The sequence below is a fragment of the Fundulus heteroclitus genome, chromosome 3 (assembly GCF_011125445.2).
Source record: "Fundulus heteroclitus isolate FHET01 chromosome 3, MU-UCD_Fhet_4.1, whole genome shotgun sequence".
In the NCBI taxonomy this organism is placed as follows: Eukaryota; Metazoa; Chordata; class Actinopteri; order Cyprinodontiformes; family Fundulidae; genus Fundulus; species Fundulus heteroclitus.
The window spans coordinates 5,336,082-5,364,044 of record NC_046363.1 but is presented as its reverse complement, the minus strand read 5'-3'; the positions used below and the strand labels follow the sequence as shown (position 1 = coordinate 5,364,044).

General features: G+C 39.8%; 1 protein-coding gene and 1 long non-coding RNA gene across 3 annotated transcripts in view; one reads left to right on the top strand and one right to left on the bottom strand.

Moving 5' to 3' along the window:
* Positions 1-27,963, top strand: part of LOC105933136 (low-density lipoprotein receptor class A domain-containing protein 4) — a 259,066-nt gene that overhangs the window by 7,982 nt on the left and 223,121 nt on the right. The window lies entirely within an intron of this gene.
* Positions 10,001-14,073, bottom strand: LOC118558566. Its single transcript, XR_004928355.1, has 3 exons — positions 13,987-14,073; positions 13,025-13,135; positions 10,001-10,307 (listed from the first exon to the last, which is right to left on the bottom strand). It is a non-coding gene; the product is annotated as an uncharacterized LOC118558566 (long non-coding RNA).

Genomic DNA, 27,963 nt, shown 5'->3' with positions numbered 1-27,963 from the left:
CACTATTGTTAACCTAGGCCAGGGGTGTCCAAAGTGGGCACCCCTGGCCAGTTTTGTGAGCCCCCAAATACAATTTAAGAATGATTTGGCCTATCCATGGCCCATGCAGATAAAGATATTTTAGGGGCAGAAATATTATAGACAAGTTAAAATCTTCTTACAATTGCAAATATGAGGTACAAAACAAAGTAATTATCTTTAATTTCATAGTAAATAGGGCCACATCTATCCAACATATGATAACCACATGACCAAAATACTGTTCTTATTGCTAAGAACAGACACAAAGAATTAGCTTTTTTGTTAATCAAGCCCAGAAGAATTTGCCAACTGAATGATGATCTTTTAATAAGGAATATGTGCTAAATCCCATTTAGGGCTGGACGATAATTCAATAATAATAAATATTGATCGATAGACGTATATAGATGATAGAAAAAAAAGGGTCAATAAAATGTTGAATTGAATAAAAGCTGCACAGTGGCGCAGTGAGTAGCGCTGGTGCTTTGCAGCAAGAAGGTCCTGGGTTCGAGTACACCCCTGGGTCTTTCTGCATAGAGTTTTCATGTTCCCCCTGTGCATGCGTTCTCTCCGGGTACTCCAGCTTCCTCCCACAGTCCAAAACATGACTGTTAGGTTAATTGGCCTCTCCTTAGGTGTGAATGGTTGTTTGTCCTGTGTCTCTCTGTGTTGCCCTGCGACAGACTGGCGACCTGTCCAGGGTGTACCCCGCCTCTCGCCCAGTGAACGCTGGAGATAGGCACCAGCAACCCCCGCGATTAAGTGGTTTCGAAAATGGATGGATGGATGAATAAAAGCTTTCTTTCCTTGTGCATCCTATCATGTAGGTTAATATTACAGTCATTACATCCTCCCAACAACACAGACACAGGACCAAGCTCCACCCCCTTCAGAGAGCACGCGCTCTTTTTTCTTCTTTAAAAACTTTCAGTTTTGGTAAAAAGTTGGTTGAATAAAGGGTTAAGTTTGAATTCAGTGTTTGTGTGTTCTATATTTAAAAATAAGTAATTATTCAACATCATTAAATGGCCAGGGCTGCATTTAAATTATATGTTTTTAGTTTGTTCATAATTATCGATATTGATCAAAATGATTGCTATTTTATCGATATGCTTTATATATATATCTATATCGTCCAGCACTAATCCCTTTTCAAGTTCCAGTTCAATAATCTACATTAACCCCCTTGGGGCAATTGATTGCACAACCAGTAGTAAAACACACAGACATAACAAATCGTTTCACTGTAGGGATAAATGAATGTTTTAGTGTGTTAGTTCTGAATTTTGTATCTGCAGTGATTTACACATCCTGTTCCTACAGAAAATCTGAATAATTTGTTTAGTGAAAAAATCTCATGCACACATTTTATGGAACAGTTAAAAAAATCTTATTATAGTGTATTAATAATTTTAGTTTGTTTAATTACATTTTTGGACCTCAAGGACTTTTGAATTAACATAACATATATTAACGCCCACATAATGAACAGTTTGGACACCCATGATCTAGGCATCAACCGATCTTGTATGAATTTCATGTTATTGACTCGCACAGTAAATTTGGCCGGATGTCCTTTCTTGCAACTCACTGTGTTTATTGTGGCTTGGGATTGGTCTAAGCCACGAGAAAGCACAGAATATTTTACAAGTTGATGCTCAGGTCTTTGTATGGTTGCCACATATATTTACCTTCACATTGTTGTGGAAAAGATGCTAAATTAATCCAATTTCCCAATTAATTCACATTAACATCATGAAAGACCCAACTGCCAATCTCTGCTTGCTTGTTCTGTGTTTCTGAAACTTGATTAAGTTGCTTTATTTGAAAAATAATCAATGATTACTGTTGGAATGGAATATATCTGTGAAGAAAGAAGCAAAGATAAAAATAGTTTCTGAATATTGCATAAAAACTAAATCAAACCAAGCATTAAATTAAAATGAATTCCATGCCTGAGTAAAGATCAGGCATGGAAAGGCTTTTTGTTTCAAATTTCTATTACTTTTATTAAAATTGCTAAATATAGCATGGAGGTTTATGAGGTCTAAACTTTCATATCCATAACATGTTTAAGTCTTAAACGCAACACCTGAACTGCGTTTAAAATAATATGATTACGATAATAACACCAGGTATTGATCACCAGGCAAATATGATATTTTTTATCAGAGATAATGTAGTAGATTCATTCATGGGGATATCTTGTCAGGTGTGATGCTGTGAACCAGATATTAGCCTTTAAAGATTTATTGAAAGGTTGAATTCTGGCAAGTGAAGCAGGCTGGCAGGGGATGGGGAGGAGACTCGAGGATGCAGACTGGACCAGAACAGAGCAGGAGTAGCAGGCGATGTAGAAGTTGAACCTGAGGTGAAGACAGGAGTAGACTAGAGCAGATACTGTAGGCCGAAGGCTTACCAGAGCGGGCTGAGCAAGCAGCAGGATCTATCAGGAAACTGAGCAGATAGCAGCACACAGACACTGGAAACATTCTTCAGTGAGGGCTGAGCACAAGCAGGGTTCCTCAATCCAGCAGGCAGAGCACACAGAAACTGGGAGCATCAAGGGATATTGCACCCCTCTGGATTAAAAATGGGATGTCACTTAAGATTATATGTGAGTCAAGGCAGGTGAGCGAACACTTTTGGCAAAATAGTGTGTATATTTTTAGACATCTACCTTGAGTGAGACATTCTTTGGGCTGAATACGTGAATATTAATTTAAGTCCCTACTGAAGTAGGCATGTAGTAGGTATGACAATGATAAGAAAAGTTCTGTATTGTGGTAGTGGACACTGCAGTATACCTGTCACACCAGCCAGGCTATTTTTACAACCTTCTCATCTCTCAAAAGATCTTAGAAACTCCTAGTAGTACATAATACCTTTTTTGCTTGTGTTAGCATTTAAACCAACTTTTAAATTACATGTCCTCATTGGGAGCTGTTTTTTCCCCTTAAATTTTATGTTTTCTCTACTTTTTGAATACATGATGAGGAGCTCACCAGAGGGGAAAAGAAGCATCATGAGTTGGGAAACAGTACAAAAGGCATTTCAGATTTGGACAGCCATCAATCAAAGTGGTTTTCAAATTGGACTGATTGTGATAAACGTTTGCTTCTTTCCACTTTTGTTAGTGAAAAAAGGTAAAAAAAATAATATCCTTATTTCTGAAAGGCTGTATTATTTTGAAACCGCTCATATTCCAGTTTAGTTTATGTCTGTCACAGTTGTTCTAATGGCAGTACTGTAGGGGGATTCACTAATAGCATGGCTGTTTGCTCTATTTTGGCATAAACTGAATTCATGTGTTTGAACAGATGGAACATAGAGTCTTGACTGGACATACATTCAACTTGTTAGTTAACAGTATTATTATATATTGAATACTTGCTTGTACAGACATAACAAATGAAGTACCCTCCTACCCACTGTTGTGGTAACTTGAGGAAGTTTCTAACCGTGTTTCAGGAAGATTTAGCCCTGCTGGGTTTTCAAACTTTGCTTCAGTTCATTGAGGTTTTCAGGCATTAGTGTCTGCGCATCTCCCCTAAGCACACGCTCTAACATTTCAGTTCAGTAGAAGTTCTTATTAAAGCCATTACAACAGCTTGATTATATTCCTTTCAAGCCATTTATGGTGTATTCCTGCCATTCTGGGGATCCCAATTCTGTTTCCCCAAATTGATAAGGGGATATTCAATGAACAAATAGGTTGACTTTTTGACTTTGAATACTTTAGTATACAGAGCAGTTTATGTTTTCTGAAAGACTGCAAGGTGATTGGGTCTGAGGACAGCAAAATCATAATTCCTCCCCCACACTGCTTCAGTCACTGTGAAATGTTTCAGCGTATACCCTCTTTGTGTTTTGTTAAGCATGGCACTGTGGATTGTGATCAAGCATCTCTATTTTTGTTCTTTTGTCCAGAGGACATTGTTCCAGAAGTGATACGGTTCATTTAGATGCCACATTTTATCAATCTCAGTATTGTTGCCATATTCTTTGTAGATAAAATAGTATTTCTCCTGCTTACTCTTCCAAATAAACCACTCAAGTTGAAGTTTAATTTCTAATTATACAGTCATCAATTTCAACATTGATCATTCTAACAGAGATCTGTAGCATTGGAGCTGGCATTCCTGGTTCTTTTGCAATTTATCTCAAGATTTCATAGTTTCATCTGTGCAATGCTAAAACTTTAACTCCTGCATAATTGCTTGGAAATGGCTTTAGAGTCAAACTATTTTGACTACATAGCCAAAGTCTTTCCACCATGGTGTAGTTTTAACACACATCTGTTTGCTTCAGAGTACTCACACTTACTATGGATCAGCTATTCCAGTGCATTTGATAAAGTTCAACTGGCTGTAACTTTTCTACTTGTTTCTGTGGAAGCAGCAAATGTGTACTTTTTTCATTACTGAATTGGTAATGCTAAAAATATATATTAATTAAATGTTTAAAAAACATGTTTTGCTCATCGAGTCAATTATACATTATTCTAAACCAGGAGTTCCCAAGATTTTCAGCCTGCTAACTCCAAATTTACAGTGTCAGATATTGATGACCCCTTTTTTCGGCAGGTGATATTATAATTTTTTCAATTATGAGAATAAAGTCATAAAATGATGAGAATAAAGTTGTTTCTGTAAGAACGCTTACAAAAAAAGTGCACCCTTCCCTCTGTCTTAACATGAGGAATGTTGAGCATCTTGTAAAGCTATAATTTGATAACAGTTTCACAAATGAGGAAATACAAATCTTTTTGGCATTTCAGCATTAAATCCTCTCCCGACCCCTAAGGGGGTCCTGAGTCCCACTTTGGGAACCCCTGCTCTAAATGATCTACTTAGTAATCCATAGAGAAGTAATCACTGTAGTCTGCAAACTAGTTTAAAAACCTTTCTGAACGCCATTCTTTCCACCCTGAAACCACAGGCTCGCATAGTGGCCGCAGATTTGCTACAAAATGAGTAATAGCAAGATGACAGACTATCAGGGAAAGTGGTTTTTCAACATTTTAATATAAACAGTTGGTTCTACAAAAAGAAAATCAACTGACTTGGTCATCAATCTGATTCTACTCTTTGTAAAATATACTTTTCTAATTGCAATTCTTTCTACTAAATGTATTTTGTCCTAAACTCCATCTGTGATCCACGTAGCCCAAAAACTTGGAGACCCTCTGACTTTTCATCAAGCACCATGAGGTTAATTGGGAGCTATTAACATGCAGTATTGTTGATGAAAAATTGTAAGTAATTTGCCAGCTATAGTTGTGTCCCCCATGAATCTCCCCCCGGAAGAATTTGGAGAGGTTTCTGTCAGAATGAAGCAGTCCTTCTGTTAAACAGCTGCTTGAACTAACAGCTCAGGCTTCTGCACTTAATGCAGCCCTGAGGGTACGTGATGACAGTTTAAACATCGCTCTTTCGTGACGTCTCTCACCCCAGATTTTCATACTGCTGCAGCGAAGTTCACATTCTGCCGTTTTGTCTTTGATCGGCAAGTCCTTCTGGGATGTTTCCATTGGCAATGTTAACCAGAACACACATGGGACAGCGTCACCGTTCACCACTCATTTGTCAAAGCAGTCTGACTTGCAGCTCAAGCTGGTTTGATGGCCCAGAGATGGCTCCGTGGGCAAAGAATCACTGACAGAACTTTTATTCTCAGGAAGATGATTCATTGGGACAGAAAATCCCAGTCTGGAAACTTAAAGAAGCCCGACTAAGGCACAGAGAAATTGACTCATAGCTCAGGCTGTTGCGCTCTGGAACACCGTATGAGTTCCCAGAAAGACCAGTTGGAACAGTGTGGAGCACGGGTACAATTTCAACTCTTGTGGCAGCTTTCGATGTTCACCAGTTTGTCGGAAGATGTGTGCATGCTTCCTGCTGTTATTATTAGTGCAGTAAACTGCTGCATTAGTGGAGAAATCCCTCATGAGCCAGGCTTTCTCTCCACGTCCAAATCGCTTGCATTACATAATTCATCAGCTGTGTGTATGAGTGTGTGTCTTTGGGTTCACTCAGGTCAGTCTCCGCTGAAGCCCTGAGGGGGTGAAGAGGGGAATGAAGTCATCGAGCGATAGTAAACAAACGCGGCACCGTTCAGATGTAGGCAGACAGCGGTGGTCGATAGCTGCAAGGCTAATGTAAGGTTCTGTTTACTCAATAGGGTTCATGTTGGGTAAAACGTTGTGTTTCAAGCGCAGGCATGTGCACAGGCACATTCACGTGTGTGCACGCATACACACACTTATACAGTGCCTGGCCCTACATGTATCCCTGCGTGGTCTGTGTGCAATCATGTTCAGTGCGATAGGTTTCACTGTGAGCTTGTAGCTGTAGATATAACATTGTTGATGGAAGGAACTGTTTTGGTGCCTGAGCAGCTCCTGAGTGGAAATATTTTTTTTTTGCTTCCATTACTTGTTTTCACCTCTCTTGACTTTCCTTCTATGACCTCACCTCTGTGTTAATACCAATCACAGTTCCAATCACTACTTGAGTTGAGCTGAGAAATTAAAGTGATCACCCTATGGCCTTAGCTTAAAATATTTTAATGTTTTTTTTTGGGTGTGAATAGATATAACAAAACTTTTAAATCAATGCATATTTCTTCTAAATGTAAGTGCAGACAAACTTGAAAATTAGATCTGTAAATTATGTCCATGTATTATCTTTTTTTTTTTTTGTACAGTGAATTTGCTGAATCGGCATTTTACTAGTGAAACTTTTGTTAATCATATGTGTAACATGTCGCTTTTGCTTAGCAACACACATTTCCTATCTTGCTATGTGTGCTGGGATGTTGTGAAACAACTGTTGCATCATGTACAAAGGGTGCATATGCACAAAAAAGGGGACTACACCTTTTCCACACAAATGTTCAGCTTTATCAATAACAAACTGATGGTTAAATGTGTGCAGCCACAGCAATCTCTAAGGCTGGCATACACAACTAAAGCGTATGCTGAGAAACACTGAATATGTCACAATCTCCAGGTATTAGGGTTTTGACTGTCTTTGGTTTTGTCATTAGTTCTTTGTTGTTCACTTATGTTTATTTGGTCTTGCTACATGTCATATAACCATCCAGTGTCAGTCGCTTCTGATAAATGTACTGATTATTTTAATAACTGATAAGATAATAAGACAGTGTGCAACAACTATGCTTGCAGTAAAAGCACTGAATGCATTTAAACAATGTGTATAAGAACTGCAACAGACCTCAGCCCCTGGGAGATCCCCTGCAGGTGAAGTCTGCAAGTTGTGAGCCCCGCCCCTCTGAATATGCCATCCAAGCTACATGGAGTGAATGATTACATGACCAGTGATCTCAGTACATTGCCTTGTATAAAGTGAGTGGACAAAGCGATCCACATTGGAGTTTTGTTGTTTTGTGTTTATTGTAGCATCACAATGTGAAAGGGGCTACTGAGTTTACAGTAATTACCTGAATAAATACATGCATACAATTTTAAATTACATAGACACATTTTTCAATGTGCACGTATGTCTTCATTCATCAGAATAGTGTGAATGATCCATATAATTCATGTATAACGTTAGTCTATTTTTGTGCGTGAGATAAGAAATTGCTGAGTTTGAGTTTTTACACATCTCATTTAGAAGTGTCTCCAGTTTAAATCCCAGAAGGTTCCTCATCTACTGTGTGTATGCAACTTTTGATCGTGCAGATTCACACATTCAGAGCTTTTTTTCCTGTATCTCTAAATGGAGGCATGTCAGGGAATGAGTATGGTATTCCTTCACATAGTTTTGCAATATTCATATAGAAAAGGATGGGTTGGAGTGCAATAATTTTGGCTAATAAATGGTACCAAGTGGTAAGAACTCATATTTTCATGCATTGACTAGAATGGCTTTTGTTTGTGACGGAAGGGAGTAGGCACGGATGATGGAGTCTGTCTGAATGAGAGGTCAGACTGAGGAATATAAGAGTACCAACCCAATTATACTATACACCTAACAGTAGGAAAAGAATTGGGTCTGTAGGACTTATACAAGTTTCCACTTGCACAGCTGGCTTGAATTCTGCTGCATATTGAGTTTTCATCAAAGCTACCTCGCTTTCATCACAATTGAAGTCTAAATGTAGCCAATTTATCTTACTTACAAAAAAAACACTCACCAGTAATTTTAGCAATCAGTAGTTCTATTACTATTGCATAATGTATAAAATAACAGATTTTATTTTGCAAAAAATTTAAGAAATAGGCAGACAAGAGACCCACAGTTTTAGCTGACCGTGGTGGTGCATTGTAAAAATGTTAATTAACAAAGCCAAAGATGTTCAAAGTCCAGGAGTCAGGCTTGGGTCAAACATGGGCAGACAGAACAGGCCAGACAAATCCAGCCAGGGAATAGAGTTGTGGAATAATACAGGTCATGGTTCCGAAATCAAAACCATAGGTAGATTTCTCTTACAAGTGCTAGTCATGACAGGTAAATCCAGAGGTGTAATTGTTGTTTTTTTGTCACCTTTAAATTATCTGAAACATTTAAAGGTGACAAAAAAAGCAAAAACTGAAAATATCTTGGGGAATTCAAATACTTTGTCACTGCATTGTTTTAAAAAATTAAATCAAAAGTGACAAAAAAATAAAAGTAATGATAAAGTATAAAACATATAAAGTAATGATAAATGTATAACCAGTGGTTATACATTTACTGATCAGTTTAGGGCAATTCCAAATTGCCCTGTTCTTGACTCCACCATACCTCTATTCATCACGAGTTGTTTAATTAAAGCCGTCCATTAGTGTTTAGATGTGGTTAAAGTTGTTCCGATAGGCTAACCAATCTTGACTTTCAACTTAATTTTTGTTCCATAAAGAGGTCAAGACGTCTGATCCAGAAAAAAAAAAGATACATATCAGTGTTTGGAGGGATGTTTGGATTTCTGGCAGGTGGAGTATGGGATCCAGTTATATTGGTCATCTTAATATTGAAATGGCTCACAATACCCTAATAAAAGACAGGGGATCTAATTTATAAAGCTTGCGTACACACAAAACGGGGCCTAAAATTTCTTTATCATCGGTAGGGAAGGCCTCATCCCTCCTCTCTGCACTCCTACTTCACCATCCAGACAGACACAGCCTCTTCAAAGACAAGATGAATTTCACCATGTAGCTAAGCTCCGTGAGGATGTTTAAAACAGCAACAAGAGTAATTTTTTAACAGGTTCTTCAACATCAGTGCTTTAACCTCTGATTTACATATTTATTAATGGTGCATAGCCACTTTATTTGACATGGTTGAAATGTATACGTCGGTAACTCACTCAGGTTGCATACAAAGTTTTTGTCAAAGATTGTGTCCTGCTGTCCTGCTGGTATATCAGTATATAATTTTGGGATTTTACGCTTTGTTTTTGCTCAGTTTGTAAGTGAATAAAGCCCTTTGTATTTCTTTATAATAACAATGGAAGTACGAGACTGTGTATGTGCAGAAGGGGATAAACAGGGAAGCAGCTAACAGCTATTAGCATCTCCCAGCGAACCGTGAGTAAACATCAGTTTTAATACTGTGATAATAGTTTTGGTTTGGCTTCTGTTTACCATTAGCTTTCACTTTTCTTCCTCGTTTGGGTTTTTAGTAAGGTTTTTGACTTTATTTATTGTTAGTTTTCAGTTTCATCCAGGGGCGGATCTAGGATTCTAGGAGATCAGGGGCTTAGCCCTGAGGGTGCAGATGCTGATTACTTTGTTCCGTCTTTTTTTTTTGCTGCCTCGCAAACAAAACTACGAATTTGTTTGTACTTCAACTCACCACAGCAGAGAGGCACGGAGAACCGTCTTATCCAATCCAATCCACTTTATTTATATAGAACATTTAAAACAGAAACATGTTCATCAAAGTGCTGCACATTTAAAATACATAATAAAAAATAAATAAATAAAATTATAAAATAGACAAAAAAAATATAAGAGAACAATAAAATAATACAATAAATCCAATCCAATAAAATAAAATAAAATAGGACAATCAGCTAAAACAGTAAAAGACACATAGGACCATACAAGTCACACAGTGTTAAAGCCAGAGAATAAAAGTGGGCCTTCAGACGAGACTTAAAACCCTCCACAGTGGGGGCTGTTCAAACACAGACGGGCAGAGTGTTCCAGAGTCTGGGACAAACAACAGAGAATGCCCTGTCCACCCTGGTTTTAAGTCTCATCTTAGGAACCATGAGCTTGGACTGGCCCCCAGACCTCAGAGCATGAACATTAACATATGCCCCACCGTCCACTGAAAGAAAGAAATACAAAACAAAAAGTTATTGACACTGATAATAAAGGATGTGAAATAAAGTACAATAATAAAAGGCATCCTGCTTCCTTACTGCAGGCTACCCGTGACACTGGCTGGCACATCAGCTGTCCTGTACTTCTCTGTTTTTCAATCCTTTATTTTTAACCCCTTTTCTTCTCCTGTCTCTCCTCTTTTGCTTTCTCCCCAAATTTTTGTGACTTCCATTTCTGTTGATTTTTCCCTTAACTTTCTCTTCACTCCTTCCTCTTCAGATCTACCTTTCATTCCTTCTTATCCTTTGTCTTTACTCATTTTGTTGTGGTGGCAGCATAAGGCTATGCCGGCGTGGCTTTAAATGAGCAAATCTGTCAATGACATTATCAGGAGTTATAGCATGCAGGTTCTCCTTTTCAATGGACATGATGGCTAGATCATTCAGCCTGTCTTGGCCCATGGTCCTCCTCAACCATGTGTGAAGACGTCGCAAGGCACTGAAGGAGCGTTCACAGCTGCAGCTACTTACTGGAATTGTCAGGGCCACTTGGAGGACCGCCTTCAGACTGGGAAACATGTCTCCATCAAGTAGTCTGAACACAGCGGCTGTGTCAGGGACTTCCTCTTTCTCCATCCTTATCATAATGAAATTTTTTGCCACAAAGAGTTCTTCTGGCTTCAGCTGAATCTTATAATGCAAGGCAAGGCACTTGAGAGCATCTTCAGAAAGAAAGGTCGATGAGTTTGGGTTACAGGCTTGAATGCCTGACATAAGTTCCTCTCCAACATCTGAAAACCGATGGGTGAGCTCCCGTATCATCCGGTCCAGGCAAGGATAAAAAAGCTGATGTCTGAAATCATCAGGGGTGGTAGGATTGGAGGTTGACCCACAGGCTGACTCCACCACAAACTGATCCAATCTTTTTTGTTTCTGCCTGGGACCAACAGGGAGCTGGATGTGATTTTCCTCACATATGGTTCTGGCCTTCATAAACACATCCTCAGCTCCTGCATCTGTGCGGAGATCTATCAGGGTTTGAACAGTTGCCATTTTATACTGAGCCGCTCTACCTAGGTCTAAACTCTCCCCTTGCAGGTACCGGTGAAGCCCTTCAGTAATACTGAGGAGTTTGGAAAACATCACAAGCAGGTAGATGGTCTTTGGCTTGGAGAGCTTTGCCAGGATCCCTTTGGCCATGGCTGTCTTTATGTTGCAGAGACATGCCAGAATGGCCGGAAGGTTGTTCAAGACAGCATTGATAGACCTCACCTTGCAAGCCCATCTTGTTGTGGATAGCTCCACAAGTTGAGATGGTTTTAATCCCAGTTGGTTTTGGATTTCTATGAACTTGTTGTGGTTGACAAGAGAGTTGCTAAAAAACGTGTAGATGTTTTCAAGGAGATCAAAGAATGTGGTAGCTTCAGGTATAGCCTTGCATGTGTAGCACAGAACAAGATTGAGCTCATGTGCGTAACAGTGCACATACACAGCTTCAGGGTGTTGCTCTCTGAAGCGGGCCTGAACACCCCCAACTGGTCCACTCATCACAGCTGCTCCATCATATGTTTGTGCAACACACATGAGGTCACTTAGATTGTGGGACTGTAGCAATGCCTCTATTCTATCTACAATTGACTTTGCGTCAAAACTGTCTAGCTTTTGTAACCCAAGAAATGCCTCTTTTGGCGTACCCCCTTGTGTGACATAACGGACACAGACAGCCAGCTGCTCTGTATGTTGGTCTCTGGCTTCATCTGCCATCACAGAGTACATTTTGGATGATTTAATTTGTTTTGTGATATTTTCTGTTATTTCTTGTGAAATGCTGGTGATCATTTCATTTTGGGTCGAATGGGAGAGGTAGACGGCATTAGATGGAGGCTTATATTTTTGGAGAAAGGGGTCAAACTCTTTGAGGAGTTGCATGCATTCGAGGAAGTTGCCTGGATTATGACTTGTGTCTTGCTCATCATGCCCACGGAATGGGATGCCTTGCTTCCCTAAAAATATGGTTACTCCCAATATGCGCTTAAGGTATTGCCGCCTCTCTTTTATTTCTGCTGCGCTTGCAGTATTCAGCTGCTCAATCACATCCCCATGATTTTGTGTGCTTTTAAAGCTCTGCCAACAGGTCATGCTTGACATGTGGAGGGCACTTTTCTCATGCTCACGGAAGGTATCCAACGCCCTTTTCCAATTTGAAAAGCCAAAGCTACTGTAAAGAGTATCCTTGTTGGTGCGAATATTCTGCCTTCCATAAATCCGACATGAAAAACAAAATGTAGAGTTCTTGGTTACAGAGTACTCCAGCCATTTAAATTGCTCAAACCAGTTTTTGTTAAATGCCCTCTGCTGGGTACCAAACTGGCTGAGGGGGTACTGGGGGAGGGACACCTGCTTTGGGCCACTTTCTGGGGTCCCTAAATCAGTATCTGGTAGTCCACCTGCTGCTGTCCCTAGCTGGTCTGCCCTACATGTAGCTGTGTTATCTGCATGACAAAAACAAAAACAAATCCCAACATTCCATCAAATCAACTGAAAATAGCTCAATCTCACCTCATCAACTCACTAATACCAATTTAGGTCAAGTAAATGTAATCTAACAATGTATATCTCAAATTAAAAACATCAGGTATATCATGAAAAGTTTCATATGGAGAAGGTCTAGACCTATACTCGTAATAAAATAAAATAAAATTAGACCTGCACATTCACAAACCTGAAACAGCACTTGTTTGTGGTGGTTCACTGGCTGATGCTACTGCAGTCTGCAGTAGAAATCTGCAGTCTGCAGATGACCCAATGTCTTTACTGCAGGATGGCAGCTGACCTATATTTAAAATCATACAACAGTTTACAGTATACAACAAATTACAGAGTAATTTGATTGAACAAGAGACATTCCAACGAGTACTATTGCTCCGAGCCGACTTGGACCTCGGATATGACACCACGTTCTCACTTTGAGAGTTTTATTCAACTTTCCATCGTCTGACTTGGATACTTTTCAACATCCTCGGACGTCCGAGTCAGATGGATAAACGAATGGACCATTTACCGATAACTGCTCTGGGACAGTTCACAGGCGTTCTAAGGACCGTTAATTACCGTTAATCCATCTGTTTTAACTTCCAAAACCAACATTTCATCAGACTCAGAGCAGGACAAAGGAAGGAGGGAGGCCTGGATACCAGAGATCAGATCAGGTGCTGATGTGTAGATGTAAATGGTACAAAGCAGCGCTGATGTGTGGAGACACATTGTTCTGAAAATGTTGATATGTTGCCTAGAAACAGCCTTGTTTCCTTCCACCTGATGAACTGTTTGTGTTGGCGGAGCCAAAAAATATTTAAATCAACAAACAAATCACATTTTTTTGTTCTGTTAACTAATAAAATCTGTTTGTAGAACTGTTGTATAAAAGCTTCTTATCTTTACCGGTGAGACAGTCAACAGGTGTGCGCAATTCTGTTCCCCCGTGAAAATCTGTTTCCCCTGTGTCGGGAACGCGCTTTGCAGCCGTTTTCCCGGCGCTTCTAATTGATTTCTCGGTAAAACAACTCATATAATCATGTCACGGTTGTAACAGTCAGTTTAATCGGCAGCTGTTTACAAAATTGTAAAATAAAAATAAATAAACGGGACAAACAACGTCTCAGAATCAGTCAAAGCTTCACATACCTGGTACATCAGTGTGTTTTGCAGCAGCTGTTGGCGCTGCTGCTGGTGGTGCTGCTGGTGCAGCCGTCGGCTTTTTGAAAAAGCTTCTAATATCCATTGATATTATCAGCCACTGGCCTATCCGTTTAAATTTTACCGCGGAGGCGCTCTACTTCTAAAAGCTGGCAGCGACGAAAGAAAACACTTCTTCTTCTGCACTGGAAGGAAGAAAACACTTCTTCTTCTGCACTGGAAGGCTACAGCCTGCTTCCCCGCGCATGCTGCCACTCTCTGGTGAATTTCAGTACTGCACATTTTACAACATATCAGCTCAGAAGCGAGATCCGGGGCTCATCGGGAAACAACCGGGGCTGTAGCCCAAGTAGCCGCCCCCTAGATCCGCCACTGGTTTCATCATCCCTTTTCACTCAGCCTTCACTTCACTCCTTCTGCAGTCAGTCGCACCTGTTAGCTATTTACTAATCAATCAGTCAGACTCTTTCCACCTGTTAGTTCCCCTATTAAAACCTCCCTCTGTTTCCATTTCCTCGCTGGTCCGTCATCATTCAACACCCTCTCCATGCCGGTCATCTGTGTGTCTTTGGAACTCTGCCCTCTGTTTTTTCATTTAAGGTTAGTCCTGCCAGTCGTCTCTGAGAAGCTCTGAACTTTGTCTGTCATTTTGGAAGAGCTGTGATTGCTGCTAGCCGTCCCTGAGAAGCTGTGGACTCTGCTACCTGCCTCTGAAGAGCTGTGAACACTGCTACCCGTCTCTGTAAAGCTGTGGACTCTGCTGCCTGTCTGTGGCTCCCTGTTCTCAAGCCCCGGGCCGTCAGCTCCTGCCATCACCTACATTCCTGCTCCTGTTCAGTTCTGCCTCTCTGGACACATAATTTACCATCCCTTCATCCTCCCAATAAAAACTATTAATTTTAGTCCCGTGTGTTGTGGTTCTGGGTTCATCCAAGACAAATTGTGACAAAGTATGAACAACATTATAAATAGATTGACTGATTGGTTCTTACCTTGATGCTCTGTCCCTGTTTCTGCTTATGAACGGGAATTTTCTTTCTGATGTTCTGATATGAAGCTCTTAGAGTTGCTGTAAATCGGTTTATTTAAGGCCATAAGGCATTTCAGAGGGCTCAGGCTCGGTTCGGCATTATTTACTACTAATTTATTAGTCGGCAAATGGCTTTCAGATAGTTCTAAGGTACTGCCGGCCGGTAGATGTCTCCACATCATCTGCATGCAAACTAAGCACTTAGTTTGCATGCAGATGATGCAGATGAAGTTCTTATTTTTAGGCTCAAAGGGGACTATCAAAACACTATCTGGATGGACACTTGGAGTATATAACCTTGTTTTATCACAATAAACTGGAATTTGGTCTTTTTGGTATAACCATATAACTGTAATGAACAGAACCAGAGGACCCAGAATTCAGGCAGACAAGATAGGTAAAATTTAAAGACAGTTTATTGGTCAGGAGACGGGCAATGGGTCAGAACCGTGATGATAGAGGCAGACAGGATTATCGAGGGGAAAAACAAGAGTCCGTAGTCCGAGAGCCAGTCCAGAGTCAGAGCTGGGTGATCAGAAATCCAGGAACAGTCCAAATCAGAATCCGTGAGCAGAGTCAGGGCACAGATACAGGTCAGGAATCCAGGCAGCACAGATAATCAGATCCGGCAGGGGAAAGTCAGGCTCTGAGAATCAGGATGCAGAAACTGGTCAGTTAACCAGGCAGGCAGGATTCAGGACGCTGGATTATACTTACCGGTGGCTCATAATAATCTGGCACTAGTGACTGGTCTGAGGGCTGGTTACATAGTAAGAGGTGCAGGTGAATCTGATGGGGGTTGATGAGAGACAGGACTGAGTTGAACAGGTGCGTCAGATGTTAATCAGACCAACACTATTGCCGAGATCATGACAATAACATGGCTATAGACTGTACTTCTAAAGGCATTTTCCTGTTTTTGTTCCCTCAATGTCTTGGTAATTATGAAACAAAAATGATCAGCTGATTCATTTAAATACTCATTGGCATTCAGGAGGTGCTTTGCATTGGCCATTTATGGTTGAATGTGGGCATGTGGAGGGCAGAACATGAGGCGGAGCTGTGATCTGTGGGAAAATAATTGTCTTGCTGGTGCGTGTGCATGGTTTTATAAATCACGATTTCTTATGGGACACACAAACTTTTAGTATAGATCCTACGCAACATTTTATAAATGAGACCCAGTGGCCCCTTTCTTTTGCATAACTGGGTATAGCTATGGTAAAGCTTAAGTGAAGGAAATAGGGATTAGAATAAAGTTTTAGCCTTCAAAATGTATCTAGGAAATAAATCACAGTATTATTTATAAGAACATGAGCTGTTATAAAAAGTGAACCAATAAAAAATGCAGTTAAATTTTTTTTGCAATATCTTGTTATGGGAGAAGTTGGGGGTTAGAGGAAAAATGTGCAATTGAGAAAAAGAATGCCAGGTGTACTGACAATATGTCTTTTCCAATCTACTTCATTTCACCTGTTTTCCAGAGTTCACTGGTTTCTGAACACGTCTCTGCATTGAGCCAGCTGTATTCCCACTCACTTTTAACACCTTTTCTATCTATTATTCCAGGAGTCACTCTAACGAAATGACATCGTTTTAGTCCCAACAGTCTTCTCCTTCAGCATTATTTTTCCTTCACCATTATTATTTTTTCTTGTAAAGTCGCTGGATTTTATTCCAACTTGTCAAAATGGTGAATGGCAGTAGGGTGTGAAGAGATGTTCTGCTATTTACACTTTCCAGAGAAGGGTGAGAAGAGAAGCAATGACTGGTAAGGGGAAACAGTAAAATTCCATCACCATCCCTTTAAATGGGAACGTTTTCCTACTGAAGCTAAGCAGTGTCAGTATCTTTACTTGTGGCAGTCAATGTACAGAGATGCAATACTGCAAACTCACTCTTAGTCAACCTGACTCTATGTTAGTCTTTTTGTTTTTTGCACTTGACTCTTGATTTTCCCATATCATCTTTACCTCAGTGGTCACCTTCCTTTGTCCACCTCCATTCATCTCATTCTGTCAGTTGTCCTCTCCTCCTCCCTATGGGCCTTTGTCTCTCCCATTGCGGTCTCCCGCAGCAGCCTGTCCATATTGAGCTGCACTAATGCATAGCCGTCATCCATCTGTAATGACTGACAACTTCTGGCTATTACGAGGGGACCTCCTGCCCCTCTGGGTCCCTGCTAACACCAGAAAAGGCCTCAGACACAATGGTCTACTGACTAACTTTTTCCATAAAACTGGAATTATAGCCACCAATTGAATTAAAAGGAGTACGGCAGGCTGATGCCCACTGATGAACTCATTTGTATCTTCTCAGTGGACTTTCCATCCATGATGGGAGAGATGATAATAAAAATGACAAACGCTGATTTTATTCAGCTGCAAAGCTCTTAAAGATTTCTGCTAATTAGTTTTGAGGCGGAAAAATATTTTGCCAGCTTAATTCATATTGAAGTCATATTTCTACAGTTTCCAGCTGTTTTAATAGCAAATTTCCCCAAGACAATTACTTTGCCGATGTCTTTAGGCTCCTTAAAGTTCAACACACAGCTTTTATTCTGTCTCTGCAAAGCAAGTTTGCTATGGAGTGAGTAGGTAGAGAGGAAAATAACTTTACCCCCTGGGACCCCAAGAGCTGAGAAAATGAGTTTTGGGAACAAAATCATAATGATAGAAACAATCAGGAGATAATAGCACAAATGCTTAAGGCAGTCGATTCAAATTTCACAATCTGCTGTGTTAAATTTCTGTTCCAAGATGCAAAGTTAAAAGGCTGCTTGCATGTGCTGTTGATACTTTGCACCAGTCTGAACTCTGCGTTATTACAAATGTATAGCAATACAATTCATAAACACATAGTGCTCCGGGAGTTATTGGAAATGCCCCCCACATCCTGATGATGGGGTTCACCTCCCAAGTCTGGAGGCTGGAAACCTCTCTGGTGTGCCGGTACCTGGACATGGGACTATAAGATGTGTGAGTTGAGTGTAAGTGTATGTACAGTGTCCTCTTTTTGTTGTTGTGGGTAAGACTGTATGCATGTGGGTGCACTAGGGTGGGAATGTGACTGTGTACCTGGTTTTCTTTGTCTTTTTGGTCAGGTTGGACTACCCCCTCACCTGGGGCATCTCAGGTCTCCACTAAGTGTGGAATCCATTCATCCCGTCTGGCTCCCCTCTGTTTAAAGGTGCCTTGACCCGCTAGTGCGTTGTTGCCTCAGGTTTCTGGGCCAATGGCTAGATCTGCTCCGCCATAGCTGGCTGCCGGCGGAGCCCACAGGCTCGTCGTTGCAGCTCCCGGGGGCTTTGGCCCTGTGGCTGGTGGGGGGTTTCCTGGGGCTCCTCTCTGCTCTTCCCTAGAATGGTGGAGGCAGCTATCCTTCGTGTTGGTCCCTCTTGGGCTGTTGGTTGTTTGTACCTTTAATACTCTATGGGTTTGTTTTGCTGTTCTTTTTATATCTCTCTTTGCAGGTGTAGAAGCAAACTCCAAGGATGTTATCTTGTTCTCTCCCTTTCGTCTCCTCTATTTTTGTCTCCTTTTCTCCCTTGTAGCATTTTGTCTTATCGTTTTCTCTTCCTTTTTCCTCTTCTACCTTCCAGTGTTTGTGTCCTTTGAACATACAACAATCCCAGAATAAAATCTAATAAAGCTATATGCATATATAAATCAAGCGGAGCACTATGGTGAAAGCAGTAAACCTCTGCTTGTTAAAGTAAATCTGTTGGGCTCTCTTTCGCATTAAGACAACAATTCTCAAAGCTACATTGCCAGATAAGACACGTTAAAAAAAAGGAAATGCATGGTTAGAAGTTATGGCAATACAAATTCTAACCGGTTGTTATCCTAACTGGGAGTAGGTACAAAATATAAAGTATTTGCAGGTGGCAAACAGATTTTGTTTCAAGAGACCAGAGTTTACTGACATCATACCCGGGGCTTTGTTAAGACAGAACATCCTCAGTCTGATGTACACAAAGAGGGCCTAAACCCTATGGGTACATTTCCTGTTCTTGTCTATTATTTACTGCAGCTCATAGAAATCAACCATAAGAAATAATATAGTTTATGTCATACACTTCCCCTGCCACTTTAATAGGTACATTTTGATTAAAATATTTTGGAAGGAGCGAGGTCTTGTGGGTCTGTTCTGTTCAAAAAAAGGTCGACCAATTTTTTTATATCCTTTAATTTCTACCAACCAGCTTGGGGTAACTCCTTTTTATCTGGGTAATCATCACAATGCAGATGCAAATTATTTAATAACCCGGACTTGAATGTGTTATTTTTCTGGAAAAATTTTGTTTAGCTGGTATTCAAACTGCAAATATAAATTTGGTTGACTGTTTGTATCTTCAGAAAAGGGCATCCAGATGATGTTGTATGCTCTTTGGCTCAAACATATTATTTTAGACTAATCAGAAGCTTTTTAGCGCATAATGTTCTAAAGCTTGCCATGATTTGCAATTTATGTTAACAAGCAGCTGAACAGCCTTAGTGGACATCTGCAGTTCAATTCCCCAATATGTTACAGCTACTGGTACGTCTAGAAAAATGTGAATATTGTGAAAAGCTTTTTTAACTCAGCTTAAAACCGCTGATTTACTCTGTGAGACTTAGTTTGTCATGGTTTGTTGTAAATTGGTTCTATTGTGTTTAATCTAATGTTGTTTTTATGCCATATTTATATATGTTATATAGATTTTTGTCTTTTAATGTATGTTTATAGTGTGCAGTTATGTGCAGCACTTTTGAACAGCTGTGGTTGTTTTAAAGCACTTTGTAAAAAAAGTTGGTATAGTATGGCTAAAAGTTCAATAATGTTTGTCCATTTCAGAAAGTAAATTTCATGCATGACATATATTCATCACTCAATATTTCAACATTTACTTGTAATTTGATGAATACGGCTTACAGATAATGGAAACTAAATGTTAAGGTCTTGGAAAATTAGAATATAAGATCAAATATAAAAATATATTTTAAACTGAGATTTCAGGCTTCTGTCTATTTATATTCGCTCAGTTCTTGGCATGGACTCCTGTTGCATGAATTCCTGTATCGATGCAGTGTGGCATTGAGGTGATCAGCCTGGGGTTTTGTTGAGGTGTTTAGGGTGCCCACGTTGCTTTTAATGACCTTCAGGTCATCTGCATTGTTGGGTCTGGTGTCTCTGATCTTGACATCTCTCTAGAGATTATCTGTGGAATTCTGATCAGGCTAGTTTGCTGCCCATTCAAGCACAGAACCACCATGGCTATTGGATTTGACTTTTGGTACGTGAGAAAATGAAATCAGCATTTTCATAAAGGTTGTCAGCAGCGGGAAGCATGAAGGGCTCTAGAATTTCTGGCTTGATGACTCAGTTGAATGTGGACTTTTCTCTTTATTTTTTCACAATACAAAAAAAAAATCTGAGACACTGAACTGTGGGTTTTTTCAATCTCTAGACCATAATCATCAAAATTACAAGAAATCAAGCCTTGAAATGGTTCCCTCTGTGGGTAGTGAATCTATAAATTTCACTTTCTAAAATAAAACATAAAAAATGTAACTTTTTCATGATATTCAGTTTTTTTTTTAGATTAACCTGTATTTTAATGAGATTTATCCTGAGCCATCCAGCCATAGTTCATTATTTGCTATATCACCCTACTGATAAAAGGATATACACTTTTTATGGTCAATTTATTATCAGAGTTTGACATCCATCATCTGTTTCCTGACTAAATTCTTGTCATTTCACTGTGCTTTTCCCCTTTCTGTAGATGTACTAAATGTCACATAGGTGATAAACCAGTGCTTTTCTAGCATCAGTTCTTTCTCTTCACTATCAAAGCATCACCTTTATCTCTGTAAAACCCAGTATATCTTTGCACCTAGCGACTTAAACAGACCAGCAGCTGACTGAAATGGTTTGAAAATCATGTTGAAGTATCACAGGATTTAGACATTGTACCCAACTTACTGAGGTTCAACAATTTAAAATGTCAGATTTTTACTGCGGTGATAGTAGCGCCCTCTCTCTACTCCCTGCTGTTTATAATATCACCCATCACAAAGTGAATCTCTGCCAATACTTTTCAACAAGCTGCCTTTGCAACTTCCGTCTTGAACTAAAGCCTAAACATCTCTTGAGACTCATTTTTCCTCTTTTTTCTGACGTTCGTGCTGTAGATTCTTTGCTCAAAGTTCCAGTAATTTTGAGTTTTGAGAAACCTGTGGACCCGTGGAAAAGTTGGACAAGCACACCTTCCATGTCCCTCCCCCTTGCTCTCTGCTGTGCTGCAGCCATCCCTCCACAGCTCCTCCTCACAGCGGAGCCTGCCATGTTCGTACACAAGATGATTGACACTGCTAACAACCTTTCAGAGCCAGACATTACTCTGGCGCTGCCTGCTCCAGCCACGTTTCGGCTAGCTCATAGCAGCAGAGCCGTAAGCCCGCTGCTGAAAGAACCAACGTATTACGCTTTACGTTCTTGTGTAATGCGTACATGGTGTTTTTAAACACAAAGAGCTAATGGACGTAGCTCATGCTAGAATTCTGTATCAGGTTGTTGCCGATATGATTCGAGTGTGTTTTTATGGTTATAACAAACGTTATCTCCACAAGGGTTTCATACACTGATGGGATATTAATGTTTATGTTATCTGGCTCACTCATTATGACTAAAACTAAGGCCAGGCTTTTAAATTTAGCACAGAAAATCCGCTAGCCAAAATGCTATTTAGCTCCCGGCAACTTCCGGCTTCTGGTTATTCAACTACGGCTCGTTCAAGCATAAGGTTTGCTTCGTTTTGCTCCGCCATTGTTCGGTTGTGCTATGAGCTTTATTACCGCTACAGCGACCCGCTGCAGCGACCCCTAGCCTCCCAGAGGTATAATCGCATTGATAAAATCGAGCGTCCCAAAAGTCAATGATTTTACTGAGCAAATCATTCTTTAAAATGTTATTTCCTCAAATAATGTTTTAGAATTCCATGTTCTTTAAGGTAAACTTTAGTTGTTTAACTCATACAAAATGTTATTACGAGCCTTCATCAAATGTTTTGTTTAACTCAGGATTTGCATTGTGAATGGGTTGACACACATGCCGAATGTTGTTCTAAATTAGTTAAGCTAATTTAACTCCATTCCATGTTCTTTAATTCAGATCTGCAGTGAACCAGGATTCACTGAAATATTCTGACGATGATCAACCACTTTGTTTGCGCGGCGGCGGTCCTTTCAGCTGTGTTCCCTCTACTACTGCACGTGCGGAAACCATTGTACCGCAAATTGGTTCCGCCATGACGCGAAGCGTCCGTACGCGTGCGTTTCAAGAGTGAGATTTTGATTGTAAGATTGAGATTTTCAAAGTAATGCGTGTGAGCGTGTGCAATTGATGAAATGCGTGTGTCACACGGTCAATGCGTGAGAGTTGAGAGCTATGTGCATGTACATAGTTACTTAGCGTAGCTTCTTTTTATCTTCTTTTTGCTTAGTAGTTTGGTTAAGTTTCACTATGCACCTTTAACAAATATGTGAAAAATACATTTATAAAAAAGTTACCCACTGCATGTACATGATTTGTAAACTGTATAAATGCCTGTGCAAATTCTCAGTTATCCGGGTTATCGCAACAGCAAACAGGCTTAAACCGGACTTTCGTTCGATTCTTTCTGAAAACATTTAAACAGCTATCCAGGAGTCTTTGTCAATCGCACTTCAGCAACTTGTAGTTGGTGCACTGCTGTTTTTTAAGGACATGGAGGCCAATCCTCATGGCCCTTTTTAAGTCAGATGCAAATCAATGACCCACCCGTCACTGCCCTGGATCGTTAGAAGCTATTGCTTGGTGTGAGTGGAGTACTTGATCACCTGAATCATGACGAGACTGCTGGTGTAATCTCTTTGGAATGTGTTGGAGGACAAGTCATTACATTACAAGTCATGAATTTTATTCAGAAGGGTATAGCACACTCAGGACTGTTCTAAGGGACTAATCACTGTGGAAAAATTAATGGTCACTAAGTGTCTCATACTACAGCTTCAGAAGCTTTGTAACTAAACTCTACATATACATTATATTGAACGAGTATAAGTGACTGTTATTTTTCATTTCCTCAGTCATAATTTTTGACATGACACCAAAATTTAAAAGAGAGAAATATCCAAAACCAATCTGACCAATGTTAAAATAAGAAGAGTGATTTTCAGGGTCCTCCACAGGGAAACAGGGAGGCAGGTTCATGGGGTCAAAGTGGCCATGCTGCTGCAGGCTCTCCCTAAACTGAGCGCTGTTGGAGTGTGATGGCTCAATGCAAAAAGAGAAGCAATTATTTAAAATGTAACTGATGGATTCTCTTGAACAAATTTGCTTCACTAACGCTAACCAAAATAAATAGGGAAGACCTGTTTGTACAGAAAAGCCATAACATAATGTACAATGGAATAAATATTTTTTTAATGTAAAAACATCTCATGTCCATCTCTAGAGAGGAAGATGAATTCAGCAGTCTTCCTCCTTAATTTAATGCACTCACAAACGTGTCTTTGCTTCTGCTGTCTACTAGGAAAATTGCTCTATGTCAGATTGGAACCAAAATGTGAAGAAGAAAAAAAAAGATAATCAACTTGAAAGTGTAAATCTGAATCTTGAATAAATATTTGAACATAAAAAACTGATTTGAATCTGAAAATTAAACAAAAATCTGAAACTAACAGAAAAAGGTTCAAACACTTAAAAATGTGTAATATAGAACTGAGTTTTATTTTTATTCAAACTGAAATAATCTTTAGTTTCCCTTCTTTCTGCTTATTTTTCCAATTTCAAAATCAATTTGGTTCTAACGTTCTTTTTTCAGTTTTAACAATAAAAAAACAATAATTTTGACCTGTTCTTGGCTCCATTCAGTTACTTGTTAAACAACATCATCAGGCTGCTCTTTTCTACTTGTAGCTCACTGCATTAGCAGCACTTTCATTGAAATGAATGTGGGGGCTGTGTTGTCTTGATGCTGTGATTTTAATGCCCTGAACATGACCTTATGTTCCTGATGAATACACGAAGAACAGACTCAACATTTAACCTAAACAATGCACATATAACAAGCTTACTTTTTCTGATAGATTTTCCTTTACTGAATATATAAATCCCACATGTGCCAGCCTGGCTCATTACAGGCTTACCTCTACCCTTTTTGTAGCAAAAGTCACAAAGTTGAAATCAATGCAGATTCTATGTTTAACTTTAGTTTGATGTTTTCCGATGTTTCACAAAGAGCCAAAAGTGAAACATCTGTAGTAGAAAATGTATTTTATACTGGCCAGTGGTTGTATCAACAGGTTTGCAGGACGTGTGTAAATCATACGTTTGTATTAGTTCGATATAATTACCCGATGCGTGACAAGATAATTGTACATGTGTGCATGTCAGTGAGTGTGAGAATCTGTGTGTGTGTCTATGCATGCGTATATGTAAAGCATCCACAATTAGAGGATTTGCCACATAAGGGCAAGGATATCTCTACGAATGTGCAGATATGCATACTGATATTTATTCATCATAATTACCAGGTTGACAAAAGTGCCTTCCAGTGAGCTTGTGTGCGACAGCAAGCGTGGCAGAAACACACCCATTCACATAGATACAATAAGCTGTCGTCCTCTCCTAATTTCCTCTTTGCTGTTTGTCTGAGTGGAGAAGGCAAATATTTATTTATCCCATAATGGTTCAGGCTTGCCCTGTGTTTGTGCAACTATAAGTGAGTGTGTATTGGCTTACCTTTTCTCCCTGTGCATGACATCCTGCTGTCTCATACTCTCTGCTCTATTTACTTCCAATTTGGCTTATTTACTAGTCAGTCAGACATCCACCCTGCCCATGTTTACACTGATCCAAACAGCAGAGGGTGTAAGTGTTGGGGGGGTTGGGGGGGCAAGCTAACCACTTCTTGTATGTGCTACAGGGTTCGTTTTCCTGTCTACTAGTGTGAGCGCCACAGAATGGTTGCATATGTAAATCTGCATATTTAACATGGCCTCATGATAAGCTGTCTTGTTCTGGTGTGTTTGTATGTGCACATTAAAGTAAAATGATGGGTTTCACTATTTATTACTACGAGAAGGTTACCTGGTCAGTGAACACAATAGAGATACAGTTTTGTTTTTTTTCTTTTGCACTTCAAGATCGCCGTTTTAAGCAAAATTACTATTTAAGCAAGCATCACATGCTACTCGTCTTCTTTTTTTGAGTGTTGCTAGAAATGTTCTCCGTGGGTTGTAGTGCTTCTAAAGAGAAAAGACAAATCTGGTCCCTTTGTGTAAAAGAGCAACCGTGTTGCTCATCTGCACTTCTGTTGGTTGGGTAGGGAGTGCTTGCCGTAGGTTTTTTTGTTCCAAACTGGTAAAAAGACAGTAGAGTTGAGCAAAACAGAGGTACTACTGTAGCCTATGCTCAAAGCCCTGTTTTCTGAGAGCTTCATCATTTGGCACCTTGCACTCCAGCCCAGCCTCTATACACCATTTCAAGGAGATATGGACCAAAATGCACTGTAGATTATAGGATGATGAGGGACCTAAAGACAGCAGTCTTTTTGCCCTTGATAAGCCAATAGTGATAAAACCAGTAAGGAAGTCAGTTTTTCATTTAGCTGTTCATGCTATTTGAATTGGGAAGGCAGAATTTGTGTACTGGAGCTGCAGAGTGGTGAAGTTGTTAGTACTGTTGCCTAGTAGCAAGAAGGTCTTGGCTTTGAACATAAGTGGACTTCATTTATGCTCAGACAGAAAGATCCCTGGGCTAAATCTATTTGTCACAGGATCAGTCGGTATAAACACCTTTTCTAAAAGACCCTAGAGGCTGCAGCACCACTAAGCAAGAGGTAGCACACCATGATGACCAAGGAGCTCTCCAAACAAGTCAGGGATAAAGTTGTTGAGAAGTACAAGTCAGGGTAGGGTTTTGAACAATGTCTTTTTAAGTTCCCCTGGAGCACTATCAGATCCATCATCTTCCAATGAAAAACACATGGTACCACAGCAAATCTGCCATCCACCAGAATCCACATAGCCAAGAGGGCATTAAAAAGAGAGGCAGCTCACAGACTAAAGGTAATTCTGGCGTTGTAGAGGTCCATAGCAGAGACTAGAGGATCTGTCAATAGGACCACGATAAGCTGTACACTCCATAGAACTGAGCTTTGTGGACGAAAAAGAAGAAAAAGCCATTCCTTAGTGTTAAAAATAAGACAGACAGTTTGGAGTTTGCCAAAAGGCATGGGGAAACTCCCCAAAAGGACCACTTTAAAACAACAATTTAGTGGTTTAAGGGGAAACATGTAAACGTGTTGGAATGGCCTAGTCAAAGTCCAGACCTCAATCCATTTAACAATCTGTGGTAAGAGTTTAAAAGTGTTGTTCACAGTAGGAGGTAGAGCGGTTTTGCCTTAAATGGGGAAATATCCCAGTGGCTGAACTGTTGGATTACTGTTTGAGTGTGTGAGGAAATTCTCTGATTAAATTTACAACCTCTTAATTAAATTTTAATTTAATTTACAACCTCTCAATCAATGGGCCTGATGATGATTGTTGTTGTTCTTCAGTATCTATCTGGGAGTATCAGGGACATTGCCTGCACCTATACCAGTGATAATGTGTGTAGTTGTCATTTTGCTTCTATTTCTTTGAGTTTTACAGCAAAAGAGGAACTCATTTTACTAATGAGAGTTTCAGATGTTGCTATTTTTCTTAGTTTAGAAAAAATAGTTCACAGTGACTTGAAAACTAAATTGGAACCTCTAAGAAATTAAAGAAAGTCTAAAAACTTATTTTACATCAAACCTATAAAATTATATTTCAGCTTCTGCTTTGTTGGCTCATGTTCTGATTACATAAAGTTATTTCAACCAAGTGGCACCTTTATAGAAGAAGGCTCTTCTTTTCATCTATGTCTTGGAATGGCAACACTTTAGGGGAGTGTTGGCCTAGTGGTTAGAGCAGTGTGCTTGCGCTCTGAGAAGGATGCTAGTACCCGGTTCGATCCCCAGCGCCTGCACTCTGAGTCCCTGAGCAAGACACCTTAAACCCTGAATGCTTCCCGGGCGCCGCACATGGCAGCCCACTGCTCCCCTAGGGGATGGGTTAAAAGCAGAGAACACATTTTGTTGTAATGTATGTTTCAATGACAATAAAGATTATATTACTATTACTAGAATGGATTATGGGCATTTAATGTCAAACATAGGACATTTAGATTATAAAATATTCTTTAGAAAAACATAGAGATTTAAAGAACATAATGACTGTTTAAAACTCTATGGCTATCCTTTGACAAGGGCAAGGCTGCTATTGTTTTGGCTATTTAACTTCCGTTAGTTTACATTTTCTCAACTCAGTCTCTGTTACGCTTCAATCATGTGCTGAAAAATGTCATTGCTCTTCATTATTAAACTGAACGAAAATGAGTTTCTATGCTCAGATTGTTTTTTTCTTTTGCATATTCATTTGTTTACAATGTGGATTGTAATCTTCTAACCCAACATTGTTTTTTTTAAGCATTCTCTTTTCCTATCTTTAATCTGGATGAAGTTATTTTATTATTAGGGAAAATGAAATAAGAACATGAATGGAATTGTCCAGAGTAGTCTATTTGTGGACCTAATCTATGCAATACTGTGGACAGAGAGAATAGGGAGGGGCAATTTAATAGAGGAGGATTTGCAAGCTTTTGAGCTGTTTTCATGCATAAATTACAATAGTTGTTGCACTTGTGTGACCAGGAACATGGTGGTGGTGCTGGGGTAGAACACGTGACCCATGCTCGGAGGCCTCGGTCCTTGACAGAGCCATCCCTGGTTGGAATCCTGGTCTCATTCTGCTGTCATCTACCTCTCTCTCAACCCTATTTCCTGTCAGCTTACTGCCAAATAAAGGCCACTAGTTCCAAAAATA